Raw genomic sequence first — 27,053 nt, forward strand, 5'->3', positions numbered from 1 at the left:
CTATTGGTCCCAAGCAAATCGATTAACGTACCCCATTCTAGTCAAAATTCTAGTACTGCACAATGTTTGTTTTGATTCGCTATGAAAGTTTGACATATAAAATGAGGGGTTAGTTTAATTTCCTATGTTTCGAGGGGTGAATCGATTAGCTTGGGACCGAAGATAGTACCAGAGCTGAGCCAAAAAGTAGAGCTCGTTTCTTCGGGACCTACTAGTCTTAGAGTTACCTCTATGCTTCTACCCCTGGAAGGTTTGGCCGTTTTGATGTTTGTGTCATATCTCAGATATGCTGCAAACATGAATGTTGACAAGAAAAATGATTAGGTGTTATCCAACCTAATCATTTTCCAGGATGCTTTCTCGTATTTGCTGCGTTTGTATTAGATTAGATTAGATTAAATTAGAAAAAGTTAAGAGATATAATTTTGATGATTTTGATAAACAAAATGTGACAATAGCGGCGCCGGTGGTGTAGTGGTAAGCGTGATTACCTCTTACCCCAGCAGGGCTGGGTTCAATCCCAGTCGGCGCCGCCGGGATGTTCTGAGGCATAACATCTCTGATCACGCCTTCCTTCGGAAGGGAAGTAAAGCCGTTGGTCTCCGGTTCATGAGTTGATGGGTCGATAGGTAGGGTCCAGGTGTGGGAGCTGCCTCCCTGGCGTCGGTAGCATTGGTGCTCAGCACGGAAAACAAGATCGACGGAAAACAAATCAAAGGAAAAAAAAAAAAAAAAAAAAAAAATGTGACAATACTTCTAATGATTTCTTCATATCAGAAGAATAAAAAAGTGTTTCGATTGGACAGCTCGACAGTGCTTTGATTTTGGGGCCCGTCTCCGCATCACCCAGATTTTTACGATTTTACACTAGTGTACATAATTTGCCAATTGTTACACTGCTAAGCACGTGCTTTTTGTTATTTTGAGCAGATTCAGGTCGAATAGCAAAGAAAATGACCCGACCTCTCTGATTTGCATATTTGTTTGTTATGAGCACATTTTTGCTAAAATTCGGCCATTTTGGATCTCGTAATTTTATTATAAAATGGCATCTTTAACATTTTTCATTACACTGTAGCACGAAAATGAGTGTTAGAAAAATGCGATCAATCATGATTAAATATTTTTGGCATTGCAGTGTTCCAGGAATGCAATCTAGCGAAACAAAATTAATATCTCCAAAAATAGTAATTTTAGCGAATTTCTGCCTTCTGCAATGTTTTATTGGAATAAAAGGCGCCATATTATTGTATAAAAAAGAAATGTACTAAACTTGTACTAAACTTGTACTAAACTGCTATTCAAAATGTAACTATTTGATTATTCATTTTGGAAAGTTGGTGTCTTTCACAAAGTTGTTTATTATTCCAAAACATAAAGCTCTTGAACCAATTAAATTGGGTTGATAGCGGAATGCGCAAATTAAACAGCAAAAAAGGTTATCTTCCATTCAACTCCACTCAATTAATTTTGGTATCCATGACAGATACGCATTTCGACTACAATGTGCAGTCTTCATCAGTGTCATTCCCACTAAAGACTTATCAAAAACCTAACCCCCTTAAGTACTCATCCCCTAGGTAAAAATGTCAAGACACAGTAAAAAATTAATTTTGATATCACATCAAAGTGGATGCACTTCAATCGTGTCAAAAATATGGTGTAATATTACTTGTTAAAAAGGACAACATTATCATTAATACAGTGCATAAACTGACATTACGCTGCATTTTTTTTTAATTTTGTGGCCATAAAAATTACATGAGATTTTCGACATGATTGAAGTGCATCCTCTTGGATGTAATATTTTGCTGTGAGATCACAGGTTTAAAAATGAAACTACAATGTGTAGAATCTGAATTAAATGGAAGATAGCATTTTTGCTGTTCATAAAACTCTTACCAAGACGTCAAAATAGCAGCGGCTTTGGATTTCAAGATATTGATTTTATTATTTTATGAGGTAGATAATCTGTGTATAAGTGTATATGTTCTTTACAATTAAGGGGTTACGCCTACCTGCAAGACCAAAAAAAAAGCGAAAGTTTGGATTTTTTTTCTCGAAAACGACGCAACATATTGAAAATCGGTTTTCTGCCGTTTATTGAACACACATTAAATGGTACATTTATCAGTCGATGCTGTAAAAACGAGGTCCTGGTGCCCCGCACGGCTGCTCCCCGTGGACGATGTTCTAAAAAACGCTTTTTGCGGTGCCAACTGCGGTTTGTGATGTAATCATCTGAAATAAAAAAAAAACCATGCCAAATCGTTAAGCATGTGTTAAACTAGTCCTTGATCGATCGGTTTTTTTTTAATTTTTTTGACAAAATGGTGGCCTTGCAAAGTTGAAGTGCCGATTTTTGATCCTTAAAATTTGTCTTTGATCGGCTGTAAAAAATCGAAATTAAATGATAGACGAAATCCGAACGATCGTGGACTGCACAAAATAGTACTGAACAGAAATCAAAACGAATCGGACGAATCGAATGTATACATTTCGAGAAATTTTTGTCACCGGTTTTGAAAATATGATTCCGAGATAATCGCGTTTAAAGTTTCAAGTTGGGTTTAGTCCACTATAAGTGAATATTTTTGTACGTCGCATAACTTTCACAATTTTCATCGGATCAACTTGATCTTTTGAGGAAATATTCTTGACTTTATATACTTTCGATTATAACAATAAAAAAATCGATTTTTTGAAAGTTTGCAGGTAGGCATAACCCCTTAAAAGTAGTAGTTTTCACATTTTTTGAAAACATAATTTAACCGAGGGGTTGACACAATCAAGCTTCGAAAATTGATCTAGCATCTACTTGCATCGCGCATCCTTTTTTTGCATGATATCTTTTGAATCGTCATCAATCTTCTTTCTATCTACTCAGCGAGCAGCTAACCAAAACAAAACAAAAAAAATCCTACATCGTAGATAGAGTCGCCCTCCTCGAATTTAACAAAACTTGTAACTTTGACGAAGATACCATCCTATTTTGACACTTAGTTTTAAATATATTGAACCAAAACCATTGGACAAATCATATCTACGTAATCGCACAAAATCGCACCCTAGAATTTTCAGGCCTAAAACTAAGTGTCAAAATAGGATGGTATCTTCGGCAAAGCTTCAAGTTTTGTTAAATTATGTTTTAAAAAAATATAAAAACTACGACTTTTCATAATAAAAAGCATATTTGAGTGTAAATACCGATTTTTTAACCTGTTAAAATAAAAAAAAAATATCTTGAAAACCAAGAGCGCTGCGATTTTGACGCTTTCGTTAGAAACTTGCAAACACGAAACAAATGGTGCGTAAACGTACCAATGAGCCAGCAGCGGGCCCTTCAAAGAAGGTACTAATCAAGCCCAGCGCGTCGCAGGATGACGCCGGAAAACGAGTACTGCAAGCCAACCAGTATGCAGTACTCCCGGAAGAAAATGGCGATGGTGACGCCGTTCCCATTGCAAGACGAGAGCGGATTCCCCCGCTTTTCACGCCGATGAAGGATGTTGCCAAGCTGGGTGCCGAACTGGCAAAACACAAGCTGCTGCCTCGCTTCAAGCTTTGCAGCATCGGTACCAAAATCATGTGCTCCAGCCTGGAGGAGTACAAACAAATAGGAAGTTTCCTGAAGAACAACAACGTGGACTTCTTCACGCATGATCTGCCATCGAGCAAGCCACTGAAGGTTGCCGTTCGAGGCTGCTGCGGTGAAGTCCGAGCTGGAGCGGCTTGGGCTCCAACCTGAGGCCGTGTCCCAGCCACAACACCAGCTTCCGTGATCAGTTGTTCCTGGTGCATTTTACACGCAGAAAAAACTATCGTCGAAACAAAAATATTTGAGGTAAATTCAAACGTAAACTCAGTTTGTTCTGGCCACAAACATAAATTAGGTTGATTTCAAACGTATTCCATGTTTGAAGTCATGTGAATTCAATGTTTAAAATAAAAATAATGTTACGTTCATTTCAAAAATATTTGTGTTGAAAATAAACGTATTTGTTTTTGTTTGGTTTGACAGCTATGCGAACAATAATAAATATGTTTATTTTGAAATTATTTTAGTATTTGAGTGCAGGGTAAAGCAAAATAAAACGGTTTGCAAAGAAATAATAAAATAAGATCTTTGGGCAGGGCATCTAAATTCCTGCTCTTTTTTTTTGGGTGTGATTAAGGGTGACCTGTGGGAATTGGTGTCCTGGTCCAGGATGCGAGGACCCGTCGGGGTGGGTGTCCGGGGGTTCCAGTTCAGTTGAACTGGTGCAAATTTGTATTATTGGCGTCGTTTTGCCTTTTCTGCCTCGGTTTCTGCCACTGGTCCTCATACCGGTTTCTTTCTATGTTCGGTGTCGGAGGAGGATCCGGATTGGATTCGGAATGGATAATCGTTTTCTGTTGAGGCAGAGCAAAGCTGGGGCAACTTTTTCTGAATGTAACAAGAAGGAAATAAAAAGGCATGACACACTAAAAACCGTTTACCCAAATCCTATATTGTTGAAATAAACATGTTTTGAATTTAATTCAAACATAAATATTTTAGTTTTAAACATGCTTTCAATTTACTTTGAATAATTCATGTGTTTAGAGTATAAACATTTATATTTTTGTTTAAAGGAACAAAATTCGTATCCGTGTACGAAGGGATCCACTAGTCTTGCGACTCTGAGATCCAAAATCCGGGACCTGTTTCAGGTCATCATCAGTTGGGAGCATTACAAACCCCAACATCGTGATGTAACGCAGTGTATGAACTGCCTCTCATATGGCCATGGCACCAAAAACTGCCACATGAAGACAAACTGCGGCAAGTGTGCTGGAACTCACTCAACTGCGTCCTGTGAGCAAGTAGATGACATCGAGCCAACGTGTGTCAACTGCGGTGGAAACCACCAAGCCTCCAATCGCGGATGTCCCAAGCGAGTGGAGATTAATATCCGTCGGAAGGCCACAATCAACAACCAGCTCGGTCGCCTTCATAATCATCGTTCGCCTCCTGTACTAACGGAAGTTCAGTACCCAGCTCTCCAGCCCCGTCGACATGTTCCGAACCTAGCCCCGCTTCCGCTCAACAACCTACAAGCCAATCCTGCGAGTATCCAAATGGTTCCCAACAGTCGGACAGTTCAGCATCGCCTCGCTGTTGCTGCGACCCAGCCAATTCCAGGTATATCCACCGCCCCTGGTTTATGATACGCTGGTGCTGTCTCAGGTGAATCTGCCGACGATTCTCCGTTCACCTCGGAGGAACTTGTGACGCTCGTGGCCGAGGTCATCATCATCATGCGCACCTGCAAGACTCGATCTGAAAAGCTTCTTGCTGCCATGTCACTCGTCACCAAGTATGGACCGTGAAGCTATACAAATTGCAAATTAGAACGCTTGCTCACTGACGAACAAGCATAGAGAGCTACTCGATTTCCTCAACACCAAGGAGGTCGACATTACTATCATCACCGAGACGCATTTGAAGCCCGAACTGAACATATTCCTTCCCGACTTTCGGCTCGTCAGACTTGATCGCACCTGCTCTGGAGGTGGAGGAGTGGCCATCGCTGCAAGACGGAACATCAGTTGCCGGCTGCTACCAAACTTCCAGCTGAAAACAATTGAAGTCATCGGAGTGGAGGTGAGCACATCACTTGGCCCAATCACCATCATCGCGGCCTACTGCCCCAAGCAAACCAACATCAGGGACGGGTCGTCAGTGGCCCTCCGCAAAGACATCATCAAACTCACCCGGAGGAGCGGGAACTTTATCATCGCTGGCGATCTGAACGCAAAACACCAAGCTTGGGGCAACGGTCGGAGCAATAGAAACGGCATAATCCTCAATAAAGACCTGCAAGAGGGCCACTATACCATCTTGGCCCCGGACTCTTCCACCCGGTTGAGTCGGTCTGGGGTCCATGCGACCATCGACATCTTCGTAAGCAACATGGGACACAACATCTCGCAACCTGTGGCATTCCAGGAGCTGAGCTCGGACCACTACCCGGTGGTGGCCGAAGTTGGATCCTCGGTAAACCGATTCGAAGCTTCCCGACGCAACTACCATCAAGTCAACTGGGCGCAATATCAACACTGCGCCGACACAACCATCGACTACGATGTCCAACCGGGGACGTCCGAAGATGTTGACCGGTGTCTACAAACCATCGAGGAGGCGATCTACCGGGCCAGGGAACAACACGTGCCAGTATCCAGACAGGTGAGTAACACTCTGAACCTTGACAGCCCTACCAAAGATCTCATTAGACTCCGTAACACCATTCGTAGGCAGTACCAGCGTACTGGCCTGCCTAACTTGAAGACCAATTGTAATCGATTAACAAAGATCATTCAGGCCAGGATGGTGGATCTCAGAAATAACGATTTTGCTAGTAAGATCCGCTCTCTCCCAGATTGTGCTAAGCCCTTCTGGAAACTTACAAAAAATCTTAAAAACAAGCCTAGGCCCATTCCACCACTGACCCCACTGGATCGTCCCGGCGACCCAGTGGTTCATCTGATAACTCCTGAAGGGAAGGCTGCCGCAATAGGTCAACACTTCGTCAGCTCCCATAATCTCGGACAAAACATCGTCAGCCCTCATGAATCTGTGGTTGCTGAAAATGCAACCAATGTTCTTCAGATTCCTAACATTTTTCCAGAGCAATCCGAGATTACGGCTGACAAACTGTTGGCCTATATACAATCATCTAAAAACATGAAGGCCCCAGGTTTCGACAACATCCTGAATCTGGAACTCAAACACTTGAGTTCCAGATTCTACAACCATCTGGCACTGATTTTTAATCAGTGCCTCAGACTTGGCTACTTCCCCTCGTGTTGGAAGTCAGCTAAAGTTATACCTAACCGGAAACCTGGGAAGGATCCGTCCTCTCCTTCAAGTTATCGACCAATCAGCCTTCTCTCAGGGTTATCAAAACTGTTCGAAAGAGCAGTGTACCACCGGCTCCTAACAACTTGTTACTCGAGGAACAGTTTGGTTTTCGGAAAGGTCGTTCGACCGTCCACCAGCTGACTCGAGTAACAAACATTCTCAGACGGAACAAGTCTGTTTCGAAAACATCTGCCATGGCGTTGTTGGACGTTGAAAAAGCATTCGACAATGTCTGGCATGATGGCCTGGTGTTCAAATTGCAGCAGTACGGTCTTCCAATCTTCCTAGCGAAGATAATAAACAACTATCTATCAGACAGAACGTTCCGAGTCTCTCTGAATGGCATCACATCGGATGCTTTCAACATCGGTGCCGGGGTTCCACAAGGAAGCATCCTTGGCCCCATCCTTTTCAACCTGTTCACCTCCAATATGCCGGCTCTCCCTGATTGTGGATCGTTGTCTCTGTTCGCAGATGACACATCCATCGTCTACAAGGGTAGGGTCATCGGAGCTCTGACTGCCAAACTGGAAGATCCGTATCAACGCGGCAAAGACCCAGGTCATTATCTTTCCACACTCTAAATCTCCCAAACTTGTTCCGTCGGAGAATAACAAGATCTGCCTGAACGGCACAGTGGTAGAATCAACAATCAATACGAAACTAACGATTTTAAATTGGCTCACCACTTTAGTGAGTGAGCCAAAAATAATAATGATTTTCTTCGGGACCCAGTGGTCTTAGAGTTACCTCTATGGTGGAATGGTCCAAAGAGGTCGTGTACCTCGGGCTAACACTAGACAGCAAGCTTCTTTTCAGGGAGCACGTTGACAAAACGAAAACCAAGTGCAACATCTTGATAAGATCGTTGTATCCACTTATCAACAGGAAGTCAACCCTGTCCCTGAAAAATAAGCTTGCTGTCTTCAAACAAATCATCCTTCCTGTAATCGAGTTCGGTATGCCAATCTGGGAGAGTTGCGCAAAATGCCATCACCTTAAACTCCAAAGGATCCAGAACAAGATCTTTAGGATGGTCCTAAACTGTCCCCCGCGGACTAGAAATTCTGAGATCCACCTCCTGGCTGGAATTCAGACATTAGAAGAACGGAGAGTATTCATCCTGGAAAGGTTCAGAGACACCTGTCTGAGATCAAATCATCAGATCATACGTGATCAGGCACGTTAGGTTAAGTTATACTCGTAGTTAGGTAGGTTATCACTTTTTTCAATTCAAATAAAACAAATCCCCAAAGGGGTATTCTGTAAACTAGTTGAAAAACGCAAATATTAAATTAGAATATCAAATTAAACAAAGATGAAGAGCCAGATAGACTAATCAATTAATATGATAAATTAATGTACTACCATAATCAACAGAAATAAACATAATTTTACTACTACTACGCGTACCGCTTATTAGTAAACCAGTAGTCTACAAGTGACTTAATACAGTAACAGTAACAGAAGACACCGGACGCAGACTAGCAGCAGCAATAGCTGTATCCAGCGGTGCTGCATTCAGGAGCAGCACTTTCCTGCAGAGAACAATAAATCAAAGTAGAGCAGCGCCGAACTTCTTTCACTAGTCCATATCCTGGTCATCCGTGTCCTTCATCGGTTCCGTGGTAGTTGTGTCACAAACGGCCCTTTTCATGGCCCCAGATCTTTCTTCTTTCGTGATGCACATTACCCTCGGGCCATTACTGCACTGTTGGCGTTCCGATCCAGTCCACACCTGATTGCATTGTGTTCATGGCCGAACAGTTGACGTTCAGGATTTTTTTCATTAGCTACATGATTTAAAAAACAATATTCGTGTGCATTTTAGATATTCAGAGGACATAAAAAAAAAATCAGGAAATTTATTATCAATTCAATGAACTTCGAAGATCTTCAGAGCATTTTGAAGAAATTTAGCGAGCTTTGTAAACATTTGAGAAATTTCGTTTGAGTTATAGAAAATTCGGTTTATTTTAAGAAAATTCCTAAAAGTTCTTCTTTTAGATTCAGGGCACTTATTAAAACATAAACAAAATCTTAGTACTTAAAATAGATTAGGGAATTTAATAAACATTCAGGAAAATTAAAATTCTAAAAAAGTTCAGGGAATTGTGTAGGCCCGTAGCACTTCATAAGAATTCTGAGAACTTTGTAGTAGTCAAGCGAATTACGTAACAATTCGAGAAACTTCGTAAAACTGCATAGAAATGCAGAGTTTTTTTAGGTTCCAGGAACTCCATAGGAGTTCAGCCAACATTGTAGAACCTCAGTGAACCTCGTCGAAGTTCAGGATATATCGCAGGTGTCCACGGAGTATTTTAGAAATGCAGCATACTTCTTAGAACTTCGGGGTTTTATTTGGAAATTTTGGAACTTAGTTTGGCCTATTTTTTTTATAATGCGCCGTAGCTTTGCGGAGCCGATATTCATTGTTTAGATTACAAAATTACTTAAAACTGAGGTTAGTAAAGCGGGGGCCGATTACTCGTGGCTATCTCGATGTTAGATGTTACAAATTGTAACAAATGGATGGCAGGGATTGAGAACACAAGGTTTGGAGAGCAATGTGCTCTTGACCTCGAACTAAGCGATGAAAAAGACGAACAAGGTGGTATACCAATAGAGAGCTAATAACTTGAGAGAACAAAAGATGACACTAACTACTAAATCTTCAGATCTATCCGTTTTAAAAACACATAAATTAAATTCAAATCGCCAAGATGTCTCTACCGGACCGCAAAGGTTGTTTTCCTCGGAGCCTGAGGGATGCGGATAACCCGGATCTAGCAACACAATGGAGGGTGCATGACCAAAGCACGAGTGAGTCTAACGAGCAGTGATTGGACATGAGCCTTGACATGTCCAACCCTTGTTCGACACCTGTGAGAGAATAGAATGTAACCATCTTCCCAGATCACTCTCATTCCATTTTTGTTGCCAGTGGTTTCGCCCCGATGTTTAGTAAAATTCGTAGAAAATGTTCAAGGTCTTTCCTGATATTTGGAGAAGGTCATGGATGTTCTGAGATCTTGGTGAAATTCAAACAACTTGAAAATAAAATAACATTATGGAACCTGGCAGAAGTTGATGAAACTTCGTAGAAGTTTAGAAAATTTTCAATCTGGTGGTGGATGATCTGGTCAATCGCGGAGTAGAAACTACGAATTGTACAGTCATCAACAACAAAAAACACTGTGGGTAGTTTATCAAACTAACAAATATAAGATCAACATGCTCGCAATGCAAAGCAAAGTGTAAGTGCAGCCTGCGAAACACGATAATGCCCCCACGTCATTGTGAAATCATTTCCCCTGCTCATCACGATAAAGAGAAATCCACAGTTTCATCAGAATCTTCCGAGAAACCACTGACTAATACACCTCACGTTATTTCCCGCAACAACAAAAACCGTCCCCGCAGTCAGTGGTCATTTTCGAATTATCGTGAAAACCACTTTGCAGAATGTTAGTATTCCCGGTACGATGCCGTCGACGCCGGTTTTCACAGCATCATCAGCAGCAGCAGCAGGAGGTATAAACACAACGCGCTCGCCCATTCACACTTAAAAATAAATGCACAACATTTAGGCCGATCCGAATTGATATTTACCTCTCAGCCCTAGCCCGCAGTACCCAAAGTGTACCTCCAGTCCGTCATTGTCTAGAGCAGATGAAAAATATGAAAGAACTGGCCCAGAAAACTACCCAATCAGTCATCTTCGCCACCACCAGGAGTACACTGAAGCAAAACTTCACGTAATCGCCATTGGTGAAATCATTTAAATTTAATTCAAGAACATATCGCTTTGACGAATCCAATGAAAGTCATGTGTCAATGATTTTCATATGACCATCATTTAAGATATTTCGGAGAACAGTCACTGATCTAGGACCCTCTCTTGTTTTTACACGTCATTTTTGTTCCGTGTAGAGTCATCTGTCCTCTCCGCTTCAATTCTGTACATTCTGACGACTCTTCGCGTTGACATACGCAAAAAAAAAAATGCATAAAAATATGAGCCAGAAGAGTAGGTATGTGTGGTGGCATTTGCTTCTAAGCGTGAAATCTGCATAGCACATAGCGCAATTTTTTGGCAACCGTCACCGAGCACACCTGTTGTGAACTTCGGATCGTGCGGGAAATCACGAAAATCACGAGTACGATCAAGTGGTATATGGCAAGGTACGCAAATACACGTCAGTCGGTGGTCAGTGGGTAGTTTTTTGGCTGCCATGATCGTCGTAGTTGCAGAATGAATGGGGCCGGGTTATTATAAGTGATTTATAACTGACTCGTAAAAATGGTCAATTACGTGGCGATAGAGTGGTAAAGTGGTCTCGTGCAAAATTACACGGCTTGGGTGGCGCGTTGGATGGAATACTTTGCAGTTAGGCGCACTGTTTCGAGGAAGCGATGGGCTGTTTGGGAGTTTTATTGACTGTAGAAATTTGTAATCGAGGAGGTTTTCCCGTGAACGATTAACTGCAGAATAGGAAAGGTCATTAAATTAGAGTTGGATCGTAAAATTAACTACGGTGCGGTCACAAGCAAGTGTACTCATTTGCATAGGAATATCACAACAAAGTAGCAGTCATTTGTTCGTCACATGTTGACACCGAAATGGAAAACAGAACATGAAACCCCAGGTCAAGATTGTCTACTGAAAGCTGTCAGTTAATGCCGCCCAAACCGCCACCATGAAATTCATATAAGGATTAAAATGCAGACAGGAAAATGTAATTTTCCGCACTGATGCATCCGAATGGGGGTCGGCCTGGCGCATGGTGTTTCACACATTATGTGACTTCATTCTTCATTGTGACTGCTGAAAATCCGGCAAATGGCGAGAGTGAAAGTGGTTTTCGTCACACTGACAATGCGCTCAAAGAATAAAAATCAATGATAAATCTTTCTGCCAAAAATATAACCTACTCTACCTATATTAAGCGAATCCAAACGCCATCTGGTGGCGCGCCACCACTGACACCTTCGACGACAACGACAACGGAAGAATTTAGGCCACACTCATTCTCCCTCTGGCGCGTTGTCGATGCCGATATAAATCAGTTCATATTCGATAAAACAAAGAAAGCGACCGGCTAGCCACCCGAAAATAGGGGGAGGATGTTGTGACAATCTTAAGCGCTGACATCCGCGAAATGGAAAACTGCGTTCCGTCTGGTGCGGTGGCGACCACCGAAAAAGAAAAACAGGAAAATATCTGAAACATGTGTCCGTTCCAGATTTTCTGCGGAGTGATCGACACCGGGAATCAAGGACGATGCTGGAGGTTTCACTTCTTTTTTTGCGTTCGTCGTCTCAGCCGTCTGCAAGGCATTCATTAATCATCAAATTATTAACCAGAATTGCAAACAGACATTCATGGCGGATGACTTGCTTGCTTCGCGAGGACTGATTTAATAACAATAATGCCACAGCACAGACACTGCACGAGTGGGTGGTGGCGCATGGCGGTAGTTCATTAAAATTCACATAGCTCAAAATACAGGATTAAGGCAATCTTCGCGGATGAAAATAATGGATTTATGATTATTATTTGCAACAGATGGTGAGGTCGAGTTGCGTTGAGCGGAAAATTGAGAAAAGTCAATGAAGCATTCTTTCAAGTCATGAAACACTGGCGATAGGAATGACTCGACTTCTCTGAAACTAGTTTATGCAAAATTATACTTCTTGAAAGTCTATGACTAGACACTGAAGAAGTTTGCAAGTAGGGGAAATGGATGTAATGTCAGCCTAAATGCCCCTAATTTAGGCCCATACATAAATTCAGCAATCGACTAAATTTTCAATAGCGACCGAAAATATTAATTAGTACCGTCCCAATGACGCGTTCATCTAGATAAAATTGATAAATAGCAGATTTTTAGCGATTGGCCCAATTTTAGATACATAGGCCAACATTAGAGCCATTTCCTCTAGTAAACGAAATACGTTTACTAGGGGAAATGGCTCTAATGTTGGCCTATTAGTGACTTAATGAATTAGTAAAAAGTGATACAATAGTAGTAGAGTTAAAAGGAAAAACAACGTAAAAGGTATACAATTATTCTACTAAAACGCTCATCAATCAATTTAGATTCCAGTGAAGTTCAAATATTCTAAGCAAAGTTCCAAGAACTCCAGCGAAGTTCCAAAAATGTCAGCAATTTTCAAAACGTTTGTGTGAAGTTTAAAGAACTTGAGATAAGCTTTGAGAACTTCCGAGAAATTCCTACAGCTGCGAATTTATTCCGAAGACTTTGGTGTTGGCAAACCTGGACAAAGCAGCAGGAGACAATACCAAAATGGCAGCAGAGCAGGAACGACACTTTTTTTTAGTAAAGCAGGAACTAAGTGATGGAACAAGCGTAGCTAAACTAATACTGGTTGGAACACCTTTCTTCCTTAAATTGAGATGCACGAGAAGATGGTTTGTTGTCCATAATGATCAATAGAATACTGACTGGAGAGAGCCAACGGATTCTGATCTTCCCTAGCTGATTGTGCTCGGAATTTTCTTGGCACGATCGTGAAACGATTGGAACAAAAGGAGACATAAAGGGTGATACGGTCAAAATTTGGTCAAGGGAAAACGCGTGTAAATCGGTGAAATCGTTTATTTAAAAAATCAAATTAAATTTCTTTTTCAAGTTCAATTAGTATAAAATTCAGGAAAAATATTCAGTTAGGCTTCCGCTTTTCCAAATCCGAATTGCCGGGCCTTACGCTTGACCCCTGCCATCAGATTTTGTACAGCCACCTTGTCCACCTTCTTCGCCGCAGAAAGCCAGTTTGCCTTGAACTGCTGCTCGCCCTTAGCAGTTTTTTTGGTCTTCTTTAGGTTCCGCTTGACAATAGCCCAGTATTTCTCAATTGGGCGGAGCTCTGGCGTGTTGGGAGGGTTCTTGTCCTTGGGAACCACCTGCACGTTGTTGGCGGCCTACCACTCCATGGCCTTTTTACCGTAATGGCAAGATGCCAAATCCGGCCAAAACAGTACGGAACAACCGTGTTTCTTCAGGAAAGGCAGCAGACGTTTATTCAAACACTCTTTCACGTAAATTTCTTGGTTGACAGTCCCGGAAGCTATGAAAATGCTGCTTTTCAAGCCACAGGTACAGATGGCTTGCCAAACCAGATATTTCTTTGCGAGCTTTGACAGTTTCATGTGCTTGAAAACATCTGCTACCTTTCCCCTTCCTTTTGCCGTATAAAACTCCTGTCCCGGAAGCTGCTTGTAGTCGGCTTTGACGTAGGTTTCGTCGTCCATTACCACGCAGTCAAACTTCGTCAGCATCGTCGTGTACAGCCTCCGGGATCGCGCTTTGGCCGTCGTATTTTGTTTATCATCGCGATTTGGAGTCACTACCTTCTTGTAAGTCGATAGTCCGGCTCGTTTTTTGGTTCGATGCACGGTTGTAGACGATACACCCAGCTTATTTGCGGCATCTCGGAGAGAGAGGTTAGGGTTTCGCTTGAAACTACCGGCAACTCTCTTTGTCGTCTCAGCGGCTTCCGGTTTTCGATTTCCCCCCGATCCAGACTTCCTGGCTGTCGACAAACATTCCCCAAACACTTTAATTACATTTGTAACGGTTGATTTGGCAACTTTTAGCGATTTTGCCAACTTTGCGTGCGAGTAGCTCGGATTTTCGCGATGCGCGAGCAAAATTTTGATACGCTGCTCTTCTTGCTTGGACGGCATTTTGACAACTGAAGAGTGAATTCCAAAATCAAAATAGGAGCAACATTCTACACACACACACCTTCAAAATTAGGGGTGTTCAGGTTTTTTAAATGCAAAATTGAAAGAAATACGTCAAGTTGATATTGACCAAATTTTGACCGTATCACCCTTTATTTATATGGAGTGATAAGCGTGATAAGCAATGTTACCTACTCTCATAACTTATCGTTTAGTGGGTTTTAATTAATAGTATAAATCAAATTTCCTCATCCTCAGCATTGGTAGAAGTCATAAAAGAGACATAGCGCATATGAAAAAATGGAAAAAGCAGGTGACAGAGTGTCGGTGAAAGGAATTGAAATCCAGAAGGAGGCTTCATTTCAACTCGGAAATCGACGTTACTTCCATTGAAAGGAAGTGAGCAAAGCAAGACGAGAAAATCCACAGCTAGCGGTTCGTTCTTAGCATGCTTCTTTTTCATTTTCATTTGACGTTGCTAGGCTCGACAGGTGTTATTGAAATGATACGTTAAACATGTTGACTGAAAGAAGAAAAACCTCACGCCCATTTTAAAGCTTCAAAAATATAGAGCCCTGCCTTATCCTTTCAAATTTTCTTAGAATTGTAGTTAAAATCCACCGGGATATCTTCTCACAGTCCCCACAAAATTCTTCTCAGAATCACATTGAAACATTACTAAAGAAAAACCATGAAATTCTAGTCAAAGAACTTCTCAAATACCATTAGTAATTCATGACCTAACCCCCTTGGAATTCTCCCCAGATACTCTGGAACTCATCTCAGAATTTGATAAGAACTCCCCTCAACTTGGAATTCTAGTCAGACACCCTTGAAACTGCCCTGAGAATTCTCTAGGAATCCTTCTCGAATTTCAAGTAATCGAAATCCACCCCAGAATTCACCTCGAATACAACAAAGAACTATCTTGAAATTCTAGTCATAGCTCACTTGCAATTTTCCCCAGAATACCGAGGGAATCGTTCTCAAAATTTTTTCGAAGTCTCGGAATCCATTTTAAAATTAACCTGGAATTCTGCTAGAAAACTTCATAAATATCTCATCAGAATTACTATGGAACAATCCTCAAAATTGTATTCCCTTAAATTCTCTTCAGAATTCCTTTGAAAGTTTCCTTAAAATTTCCTAAATTTAAAAATTTCCACACAATGGAATTACACTCAAAACAACTTTGGAATTCTCAATAAGATTCACCTCATAATTCCATTAGAATTCTTCTTAGAATCACCTTGGAATGCAAGGAGTTTGTTTTATTTCGCTCCAGAACTTCCCTAGAATTAACCACACAATTCCCTAGAAATTCCCCTCGAAACTACATTGAAATTCTTATCACAATTCTCCTCATTATCACATTGAAATTTCAATCAGAACAACCTTTGAATCCTCCTTTAAGTTCACCTCACAATTCCCTTAGAATACTTCCAAAGTTTTCTGGAAATTCAAGTCAGAACCTTTTTAGAATCGACTCCAGAATTTACTTGGAATTCACCTCAGAATTCCATAGAAATTTACTTCAAAAGTACCTTGAAATTCTAGTCATAGCTCACTTAGATTGTTCCCCAGAATTCCCCAGAAATCCTTCTCAAAATTCTCTCGGAAATCTCTTTATAATTAACCTGGATTTCTCCTGACAATCCTTATAGAATTCTCCTCAGAAACATCTTGGAGCTTTACTCAGAACAACGTTGGAATTCTATTTAAAATTCTCCTCTTAATTTTTTGGGTATTCTTCTCAAAATCACGTTGGAATCCAAGGCAGTCTTTGCAATTCTCTCCATAACTAATCTCAGAGCTTGGACTTTTACTAAGAACTCCCTTGGAATTTTTCTAGGAATAAAAACCTAGGAATCCTTGACAACATTCCTCGCAATCTTCATACAATTATCCTCAGAATAACCTTAGAATTTTACTCAGAACAAACTCGGAGTTCTCTTTAAAGTTCAGCTCACAATTTCTCTCAGAAGTCAGAACCCTTTTGGAATCCTCCGAAAATTCCCTTTGAATTCGCCCCAGAATTATCTTAATCCTAATCTTAAAATGCTACTCAGAACTTACCTGGAATTTACCCCAGAATTATCTAGAATTTCTTCTCAACATGCCTTTTTTTATTATAGTCACTTTAATACTCTTGGGTCATTCGTGACTTGTCCGGGGGTGAGATTTGAACTCGTGACTTTGGCGTGAGAGGTATGGATGTTAACCACTACGCCGGGGTCGCCCCCACATGCCTTTGGGATTATTACTATAAAAATCTTTTGACGTAGGACTAGGTCTTTCGGTAAGGGTGCCAATTCAGGGAAATGCAACGAAAATAGGTCAGACTTTAAATGGCCAATAATCAATGGATTTTGATGATTTGTGTGTCGATCGATTCACCAGTGTTATAAGATTTGTGTGGTATGTCACACATTATAATTGTTAAATATTTAAATAGTTAACAATGAAGAAATATGGAAATATTCAAATTTCCCATACATCTTCTTCGACCGCAAAGTGCTCACCCCTAACACAGCCATCAGAAAGTTGATCCCTAACGACACAACGACACAGAATTTACACCTACCAGAACGTGCTCCGGCCGGAATCCAATTTATATTCGTGTGAGCGCACGTCCGGTCTTGAGTCAATGCTCCTCAAAAGCGCAGTTTTACAGCTCACCTCGCTGCGAGTTACCATGTCATGACACCAAACGGTTCTTTGGGTTATTTGGGGTATTTTTTTGGGAACTGTTTTATCCCACAACAATCATGGCGTCTTTTTGGACTATAATGGGGTGCAAATCAAAAATGTTTTTTTTTTGACGAAGTAGTGTCAAGGCTTATAACATGATCATTTATTAATGAAATTCATTTTCAATTACACCATTTTATTCAGGTAGAATGTAAGATTTGTTTGGTATAAAGATGCTCGTTGGTTATAAAAGTGTTTAACCGTAATCGACCAATCACTTACTATGATTACCGGGAGAACAGAGAGACAAGCTGGTACCACTCAATACTCAATATCGTTTTTTGTCTGCTTTTTTTCTATTCATTCACCTACATCAGCAAAATACAGAAAAGAAGAGGGGCATAGAATACTAATCTAAATGCTAAAGTAACGGAAACGTAGAAAGTTTGCCTGCAGTCAACGTTTAACTGCCGAGTGATAAACAGGAGTGTTCGTTGCGTTGTACACTGAAAACGAATCTTACTCAGAGAGTGAGTCACTCTTATGCTTTTAAAAATTTCTTCATACGAATGAGTAAAAGTGACTCATTCTCTGAGTAAGATTCGTTTTCATTGAACAACGCAACGAACACTGCTGTAAAAAGTTGAGTTACGAAATTTACTTTATTCCAAAACAATATCCGAAACAAAAAAAAATTAGAAAATCGAACAAAAATTTCGTAGTCCTACGTCAACAATGCGGTCGTGTCTTGTACACCACCCTCCATCTTTTTTATATTATCCTCTAGATTGCTAGATTCAACAATGAAACTTTGCAGCGTATGAGCAGCATCCTTAATCTAGGGATAACGCTCTATCTGGAAATTACATTCAAGCTACATTATACTAAGAGCATCGACAAAGCTAAAGACAACTCGGGTTTATCTTCACGATTGCCGACAAATTCCGTGATCCAACTTGTCTGAAAGCTCTGTACTGTTCTCTTGTGCAGCATTCAGTATTGGAATTCGCAGAAGTCATTTGTCAGATTTTGAGCCTCGATACATATGAACATAGACACAGAAATGGGCAATCCGTTCAGGAACGGTTCTGGAGAACTAGGTCTTCTAAATAAACGAATAAACTACCGGTCTGTTCAAAAGAACGGTAGTTCTTTTGGAACGAATAAAGCAAAATCATCTGAGGAACAAGAACCACATATAGGGTATGGATCGTTTTTGGCAACAGCTGATTAACACGCAGTTCAAATGGAAAGGTTGCCGAAGAAAAAGAAGCTGCCGACAATAGTCACACTCAGCTGAGAAGTTTGGAGCGTAAACAACGTAAAACCGCTTTCAAATTGTTTTGGACAATTCTGTCGATTGGAATGGATAGAGAAGCAGGCAGCAGATAAATGTAAACAAACAAACAAGTCATATGTGAGCGTGACGCTGAGAAAATGCCAATAGAAGCACGGAAGATCCTTAGGAGAGTAGGCTGTGCGTGTGTTCAAACCTGACGTTTATTTTTTTCCGTGTTGTTTTTTTATTATCTATAATCGGTTGCTGATCTGGCCATAACCAGGCCCAGGAGACAATTTCTAGTTCCTCATTCTAGGTCCCTATTATTTGCCGCTGAGAAGCTGTTCCGAAGCCAAGTAGAGCCTCCACGAGGCGTCCCATCATTCGTCTATTCATTAGTTCCATCATTCGTTGAGTCGCAGCATTGAACCTGACTATTGGCTTGCCAATGCACATCAAAAATCGACTATATACATCCGAACATTTGTTTATCTCAAATCGAAGGAAGACATTCCGCGCAACTACCATAAACCGGTTTAGTTCATGTTGATCTTCGTCAAGCTTCGTTTACAATTTGGACTTCTATATCAACACATGTCAGGCAGCCTTCAGGTTCAATTGGCTAAACTTGGTGAGTTCGTTCCATTTTGTAATTTTTTATCTTTTCAAACCAGTAACGTTGGTAAATCACCTTTTTGTGGTCGTGACAGCTTCAAACTAGGGAATAAGGATTTTACAGTAATCAAAGGATCACATTTTAGTTCTTGTTGTTTTTATGACTTGATAATACAGACTCGGGTAGTGACCACCGCGCCATTATGCATTTCTATATTGTATATTTCAAATAAAAATATTGTTTATGTTCATAGATTTCACATAAATCCTTTTCCCTTTGTCCTTCTCCTTTTCCTTTCCCTGAGACGAACCAGCCAACGGCTGAAAGTCTCTATAATAAAGAAATCAATCAATCAATCCTTTCCTTCTTCTCTTTTGAGAAAGCGAGTAATGGCGCTATAACCATAAAAGGCTAGGACAAGAGTTAGTGCTCTTAGTTGGGACACAACCGTCAGAAGAAAATGGAGCATCACTTTACCTTTCTAGCTTTGATGTTTCCAACGACCAACCAATCATATGATTACCAAAATCGGAACGAACGGTACGAGATGTCCACGTTTCATCCATTTATTGGATTCTGAAGCATCGTGTTTAAATCTACAATTTAAACAGGCCCAATGTTTTCTGAATCATCTTGCCCCTTAAATGCTGCACAGTAGGCCTGGCCGTTTTGATATGTGTGACGCATCTTCGATGTGAAACATATATCAAATAGACATGAAAAATGATGTAGGTATATAAATCATTTTCCATGATGCTTTCAAAAACTGGCTGTGTTGATCCTTAGATTGACGAGAATATGTAAATTCTCCTATGTATAGGAGAACTGGTACGGTAAAGAACAGTTACTAGTAGAGAATGAAATGAAGTCGACAGTGATAAGTAACAAGTATTCCACAATTATGTCTTATCATTATCGGTGCAGTGAGAGTGGAGTGAGGTTTTAGTTTAGTAAAAAAAAAATTGGTTTTTCCAATAGAGCGGAAGAACTGTTACAAAGAACTAGGTCTTTTCAGTGCACTGAACAACTCGGAACCGTTCAGTGAAAAGAACTATTTTGTCCATCGCTAGTAGACACACTATCGCTCAGGCATTGTTCATAGCTCCATACCAGGCCCCAGTATGCTAGGAGAACTAGAAATGTATGCTCCAGTGAGACCTTACTACGAGACTTCCTGCATTTTGGCACAGCAAATTATGACCTGCACGTTCCAATCAGTTTCATGTCTGCGAACTTCAACTGTTTCTACGAACTCTTCAATTTCCACATTTCTACGGTTGCCTTTCGTAACCAAATTGAACGGAGTATGCATGAGGGATGAACTAAATTGAAATGCAGTAGACGATATCAATTCTGTGCTTTTATGCTTCTGACGACTTTTGACATTTGTTACCATATTTATTTAACGTTACATTCTTGGTTTGTATATTGATTTTTATCCTATTGTGATGAGGTATGGGTTTCAATCTAAAAAAAATCATTAAGACAACACATAGTCAGATGCTATAAAACTGAATAAATAACTACTATATTACTGTCAAACTCTGTTATACCTAACACCAGGGGAGTAGCGGTACCGGTGGTGTAGTGGTAAGCGTGATTACCTCTTACCCCAGCAGGCCTGGGTTCAATCCCAGTCGGTGCCGCCGGGATGTTCTGAGGCATAACATCTCTGATCACACCTTCTTTCGAGAGGGAAGTAAAGCCGTTGGTCCCCGGTTTATTGAGTTGATGGGTCGATAGGTAGGGTTCAGGTGTGGGGGCTGCCTCCCTGGCATCGGTAGCATTGATGCTCAGCACGGAAATCTTATTTTCCGTGCTGAGCATCTATGCTACCGGGACGGAAAAAAATCAAGGGAAAAAACACCAGGGAGACACTCAATGCAAGTCCATCAGCTTACACCACTTCAAAGAAACTCCAAACCTATGAAGCCGAAGTTCAACTATTCGACTATCCCTCTAATCTCACTTTGGTGACACATGATACTACTGCCTACCTAGCCCCTGACTACTGACAGGTAAAGAGCCGAAGCATTTCACCCATCCGAAAATTTATGTCCTCAAATTAGTGGCACTGCACTACGGAAACCGACATCCATCATCCGAACGGAGTGTAATTTTTCATCATGCTGTGCGAATGTGTCAACAGAATTCATATTACCGGCAGCGGCGGGCGTCAACTAGAATCTCATCTTCTAAAAAGGTTCTCCGTCGTAGTGTGTGGGATGCCACCCCGACGATCATTCCAAAAGTGCAAACTTATAGTGCATTTGAAGTGCAAAGAGGAAAGGGGGAAAACTTAAAAAGAACGCCACCTCCGCTTGGAAAATACCTCCAGCATAAAGTGGCATAATTCAACTGACTCTCCAGTAGCGGTATAGCATAAGATGATGTTGGAATACATTCGACTGCACCACTGTCTCACCATGTGGTAGCCCAGAACGAATGGCGGTGGAATGCCCAACCATCGTCCAATCGAATATTCAATGCATGTAAAGTTTTTCTCAATTGCAAAATAGATAAATTGGAAAATTACAAAAGATTACAAATTTTTACAAAATTATTAACAATAATCGTTCAAACTAATATGAATTGATACATGCGAAGGCTAACACATAAAGGAAAAATCCTCAGCACGAGAGCTCACCTCCGGATGGCATAATTCACTGGTCGCATAAAGACAACTGAAACAAGGAGCAATATCTGACAAAGATCGCGCCTCCGCCGTCTTCGGAGAAAGATCGCGTTGATCCGCGTGCGCACATATGCGGAGATTTTGTACTGTTTTTTTTTTCTTTTAACTAACTACCAATACGATGTAAACAACATACCACCACTGTGTGGTTGGTTTGCGCATGTCACTTGCTGAGATGCCGGTAGCAGCACAGAGCATCTGTCTCTGATGATGATGGAGAAGATGGTAGTGTGTGCGCCTGGCTGGCGAGAGCAAGTACGCGTAATGTGAAGTAAAAACGATACCAGCGAGAGAGCACATGTTGTTGATCCTTGCTGTGGTGCTATGCACAGTGGTCGGAGAACTGATTTTACGAAGTCATACATAATATCTACTTGGTAATGATAATATGACTTGTATCTACTCACTTATTTGTTTGTTTCTTTTTCGTTTTATTCTTGAAGATGTGTTATTTTTTTTTCTACTAAGATTAGCATACATTCTAATCTAATCTAATCTAATCTAACACCAACACAGCTAGTTCATGAAAGCATCTTGGAAAATTATAGATATTCCTCCAGCCTTTTTCTTGCTAGGGGAAAAGTTGGCTTCGGCAATACCTTAACCTATTATCGTCAGGGGGTAAACAACGTCCTTGAGAGCTCAATTTTGGCAGGTGGATACATTGTGTTTTAGAGCAACTATTGGCCAAATTTGAGTGCTCTAGGGCTTTGTTTACCCCCCTGACAATAATAGGTTAAGGTATTGCCGAAGCCAACTTTTCCCCTATTTGGTATATTTTGTACAGCAGAGATGCGCAAAATATATCAAAACGGCCAGGCCTACTGTGCAGCATTTGAGGGGCAACATGATTCAGAATCCAATAAATGAATGAAACGTGAACATCTCGTACCGTACGTTCCGTTGTTATAAATGATTGGTCGTTGGGAGCATCTAATCTAAAAAGTTAAATGATGCTCCATTTTCCTCGAGTGGTTGGGACATGAGCACTAGCTCTTGTCTTAGCCCTATATGGCTTATGGTTATAGCGCCATTACTCGCTTTCTGAAAAGAAAAAATGAAAAGGAGGAAGGAGCCCTAGTTCTATCTTCCATTGTGTAAAAACTGAAAAAACGGGTATCTAATCAATCTACAGGAAAAGCTCGCTAAAACTCACAATGACTTGGGAACTTTTCCGTTTGTGTGCTTCATAAAACCTCGAAAAAATTTCCAACGCTGAACACGAACAAGTGAGAGCTAGATTTCAGTAGAGAGGCATAAAACGAGAATATATTATAAATTTAAAAACATATAAATGAAAATAAAGGGAAGATGTCAGCAAGTTTCATTAATTTTATACTCTTACTGTCCTGCTGCACTACTGGCATTTCCAAGGCTTTTCCGGATTATTGCGAAACTAGTTCAAAATCTCAAAATGGAACATTAAAGTACAAAACGTCAAACGTCTAAAACCAGAAAAAAAAGCAATAGGACGAATCTCTTGCCGAATGAACCAATTGGCAAATCTATGTTAGAACTTGGGCATAATCACTCGTTCCCAACCTTTGAAAATAGCGAACTCGACATTTGATTTCTCATCAAAATACAGCACGCAAGCTCTTCGAAATGATATCTAAGACAAAGTTGTAGCAACCGAAACAGGTGAATATATAAACAGGAACGATCTCACCAAATGAACGATGGTTTGCCCGTGAAGCAAAAACTTGGAAGACTGTTGCATCTCTTTTTTTTTTTTTTTTTTTTAACTCTTTATTTGTTCCAAATTCAAATTAAATTACATTTCATTTTAACCTAGGTGCTCCAGTTACTGCAGTAACGTACCAGCCTTAATTGTTATGATATATATCTAAGTGTTTTTACATTGTTCATGTCTTGGCAATTCAGTATTTTAAACAGGTTTTTTAACCTGCATGTCAGTATAACAATTGATATCTTAAAACTAAAAACTAAAACTAAATCTTATCTAAGTATAAAGGGAATTAATCGTTGCAATTGAGGATTGCAACGATTTTTGCCTGAAATTATTAATTATTTTGTTGGACATTTGTGCTAAAGTCTCAACATTCGAAATTCTATGTACTTCGGTTGTACTGTACCAGGGAGGCAACTTCAAAATCATTTTCAGAATTTTGTTCTGAATCCTTTGAAGTGCTTTTTTCCTGGTAGTGCAGCAACTAGACCATATTGGCACAGCGTAAAGCATGGCCGGTCTAAAAACTTGTTTAAATATTAGAAATTTATTCGTCAGGCAAAGTTTGGATTTCCTGTTTATAAGAGGATACAAACATTTTATATATTTGTTACATTTGGCTTGAATGCCCTCAATGTGATCTTTAAAAGTTAATTTTTGGTCAAGTATTAATCCAAGATATTTCACTTGGTTTGACCAGGAAATTGGAACTCCGTTCATAGTGACTATGTGACTACTACTAGGTTTCAAAAACGAAGCTCTAGGCTTATGTGGAAATATTATAAGTTGAGTTTTGGAAGCGTTGGGAGAAATCTTCCATTTTTGTAAATAAGAAGAGAAAATATCTAAACTTTTCTGCAGTCTGCTGCAAATAACACGAAGACTTCTTCCTTTAGCGGAAATGCCTGTGTCATCAGCGAACAAAGATTTGTGGCAACCCTGAGGCAAATCAGGGAGGTCCGAAGTGAAAATGTTATACAATATAGGCCCAAGAATGCTACCCTGAGGAACTCCTGCCCTAACAGGTAGCCGATTAGATTTGGAATTTTGATAATTTACTTGAAGAGTTCTGTCAGTTAAATAATTTTGAACTAATTTCATAATATAAAGTGGAAAATTAAACTTTTTCAATTTAGCAATCAAACCTTCATGCCAAACACTGTCGAATGCTTTTTCTATGTCTAGAAGAGCAACTCCAGTTGAGTGGCCTTCAGATTTGTTTGAACGAATTAAATTGTTAACTCTTAAGAGTTGATGAGTAGTTGAATGCCCATGGCGAAATCCAAACTGCTCATCTGCAAAAATTGAGTTCGTATTGATGTGAAGCATCATTCTATTCAAAATTATATTTTCAAAAAGTTTACTTATTGAAGAAAGCAAACTTATTGGACGGTAGCTAGAAGCTTCAGCTGGATTTTTATCCGGCTTCAAAATTGGAACAACTTTTGCATTTTTCCATTTATCAGGAAAGTATGCCAAATGGAAACATCTGTTAAATAATTTTACCAAGAAAGACAAGGTACTCTCTGGGAGTTTTTTGATGAGGATATAGAAAATTCCATCATCACCTGGAGCTTTCATATTTTGAAACTTTTTAGTTATAGACCTTACTTCGTCCAAATCAGTCCCCCAGGAATCATCAAAAATATTTTCCCGAGAGAAAATATTCAGAAAATCCCGAGCAACCTGATTCTCAATAGGACTAGTAAGACCCAAACTGAAATTATGGGAACTCTCGACTTGCTTAGCAAGTTTCTGAGCTTTTTCCAAATTTGTGATCAAAATTTTACCACCTTCTTTAAGCGCTGGAATAGGCTTTTGAGGTTTTTTCAAAATTTTTGTGAGTTTCCAAAAGGGTTTGGAACTCGGGTCTAATTTAGAAATATTATTTTCAAAAGTTTTGTTCCTCAGGGCAGAGAATCGCTTTTTAATTTGTTTTTGCAAATCCCGCCAGATAACTTTCATGGCAGGATCGCGTGTTCTTTGATATTGTCTCCTACGGACATTTTTAAGACGGATCAAGAGCTGAAGATCATCGTCTATTATAATTGAATCGAATTTAACCTCGCATTTTGGTACTGAGGCAGCTCTTGCTTCAACTATAGAAGTAGTCAGAGATTCAAGAGCATAATTAATTTCATCTTTGGTTTGCAAAGGAATGTTTGGATCGAAGTTATATTCCATAAATGTTCGATACTGCTCCCAATCAGCTCTATGGTAATTGAAAGTAGAGCTGTTGGGATTACAAATTATTTCTTGGGATATTTCAAAAGTTACTGGAAGGTGATCAGAACCGAAGTCAGCATGGGTAACCAATTGGCTACAAAGTTGACATGAATCAGTTAAGACCAAATCAATAGTGGAGGGATTTCTTGCAGAAGAAAAGCATGTTGGGCTGTTTGGATATTGAATAGTGTAATAACCTGCAGAACAATCATCAAACAGAATATTACCATTGGAATTGCTTTGAGCATTATTCCATGAGCGGTGTTTTGCATTAAAATCACCAATAATGAAGAATTTAGACCTATGACGGGTAAGTTTCTGGAGGTCACCCTTGAGAAAATTTTTTTGCTGGCCTACGCATTGGAATGGCAAATAGGCAGCTATAAACGTAAGTTGTCCAAATTTTGTTTCAACAGAAACTCCCAAAGTTTCAAAAACTTTGGTTTCAAATGAAGAAAGAATTTTATGTTTGATTCGTCTATGAATAATGATGGCAACGCCACCACAGGGTCCATCAAGACGATCATTTCTATAAATCAAGTAATTTGCGTCCTTCTTAACCTTATGGGCAGGTTTAAGGAACGTTTCAGTTATAACGGCAATATGCACGTTATGAACTCTCAAAAAATTAAAAAGCTCGTCTTCATTATCTTTAAGAGATCGAGCATTCCAATTTACAATATTTAATGCTTTAAAATCCATTACTGAATTTTAGAGTCATGACAATATTATTTGCAAATTTTACTCCAGTTTGAATAGCATCAAACATGGAGTTAGATTTAAGCATATCAGAAATCATGTCAATTAATGAATTCTGTAAAAATTCCATTTTGGGGGCAGTAATGCTCCCTAAGTCAAAATTGTCAAAATTTCCGTTAGAACGTTGGTTAGTATTTTGATTTCTACCCGCTGCAATAGCAGCATAGGTAGCTCCATTAACTCGCTGAACATTGTTAGCAGCGAGGGGAGTAGGTACAGATGAAACATTTGAAGCAGGGGTGATATTTGTACCTACGGGTACGAATGTAGAATTTGTTCCTCGCTGACCGTTGTTAACAGCAGAGGAATTTGTACCTGGTCGGAAACGTGGAGCGTTTCTTACCTGTCGGTTAGAACGAGATTGTAGGATCGCTTTGCGAGTCTTACATTCCCAAAAATTGGATTTGTGGTTTTCACCACAATTTGAACATTTAAATTTCTTAGGATCTTCCTTCACAGGACAGTCGTCCTTTGCGTGAGAGGAATCACCACAATTCATGCAT

At 40.1% G+C, this 27,053-nt stretch overlaps 1 protein-coding gene across 2 annotated transcripts in view; it reads right to left on the bottom strand.

The window, feature by feature from the left end:
• Nucleotides 1-10,397: 10,397 nt before the first annotated feature.
• LOC135703426 (coiled-coil domain-containing protein 102A) overlaps nucleotides 10,398-27,053 on the bottom strand; it is a 204,103-nt gene continuing 187,447 nt past the window's right edge. For both annotated transcript variants that reach the window (XR_010517745.1, XM_065224657.1), the window contains one exon: nucleotides 10,398-10,407. The gene's annotated coding sequence lies outside the window, so the exon portion shown is untranslated. The remainder of the gene's footprint in view (nucleotides 10,408-27,053) is intronic.

This window comes from Ochlerotatus camptorhynchus, unplaced genomic scaffold, assembly GCF_037179485.1.
Source record: "Ochlerotatus camptorhynchus isolate MF236.1 unplaced genomic scaffold, CSIRO-AGI_Acam_v1.1 ptg000213l, whole genome shotgun sequence".
Classification (NCBI taxonomy): Eukaryota; Metazoa; Arthropoda; class Insecta; order Diptera; family Culicidae; genus Ochlerotatus; species Ochlerotatus camptorhynchus.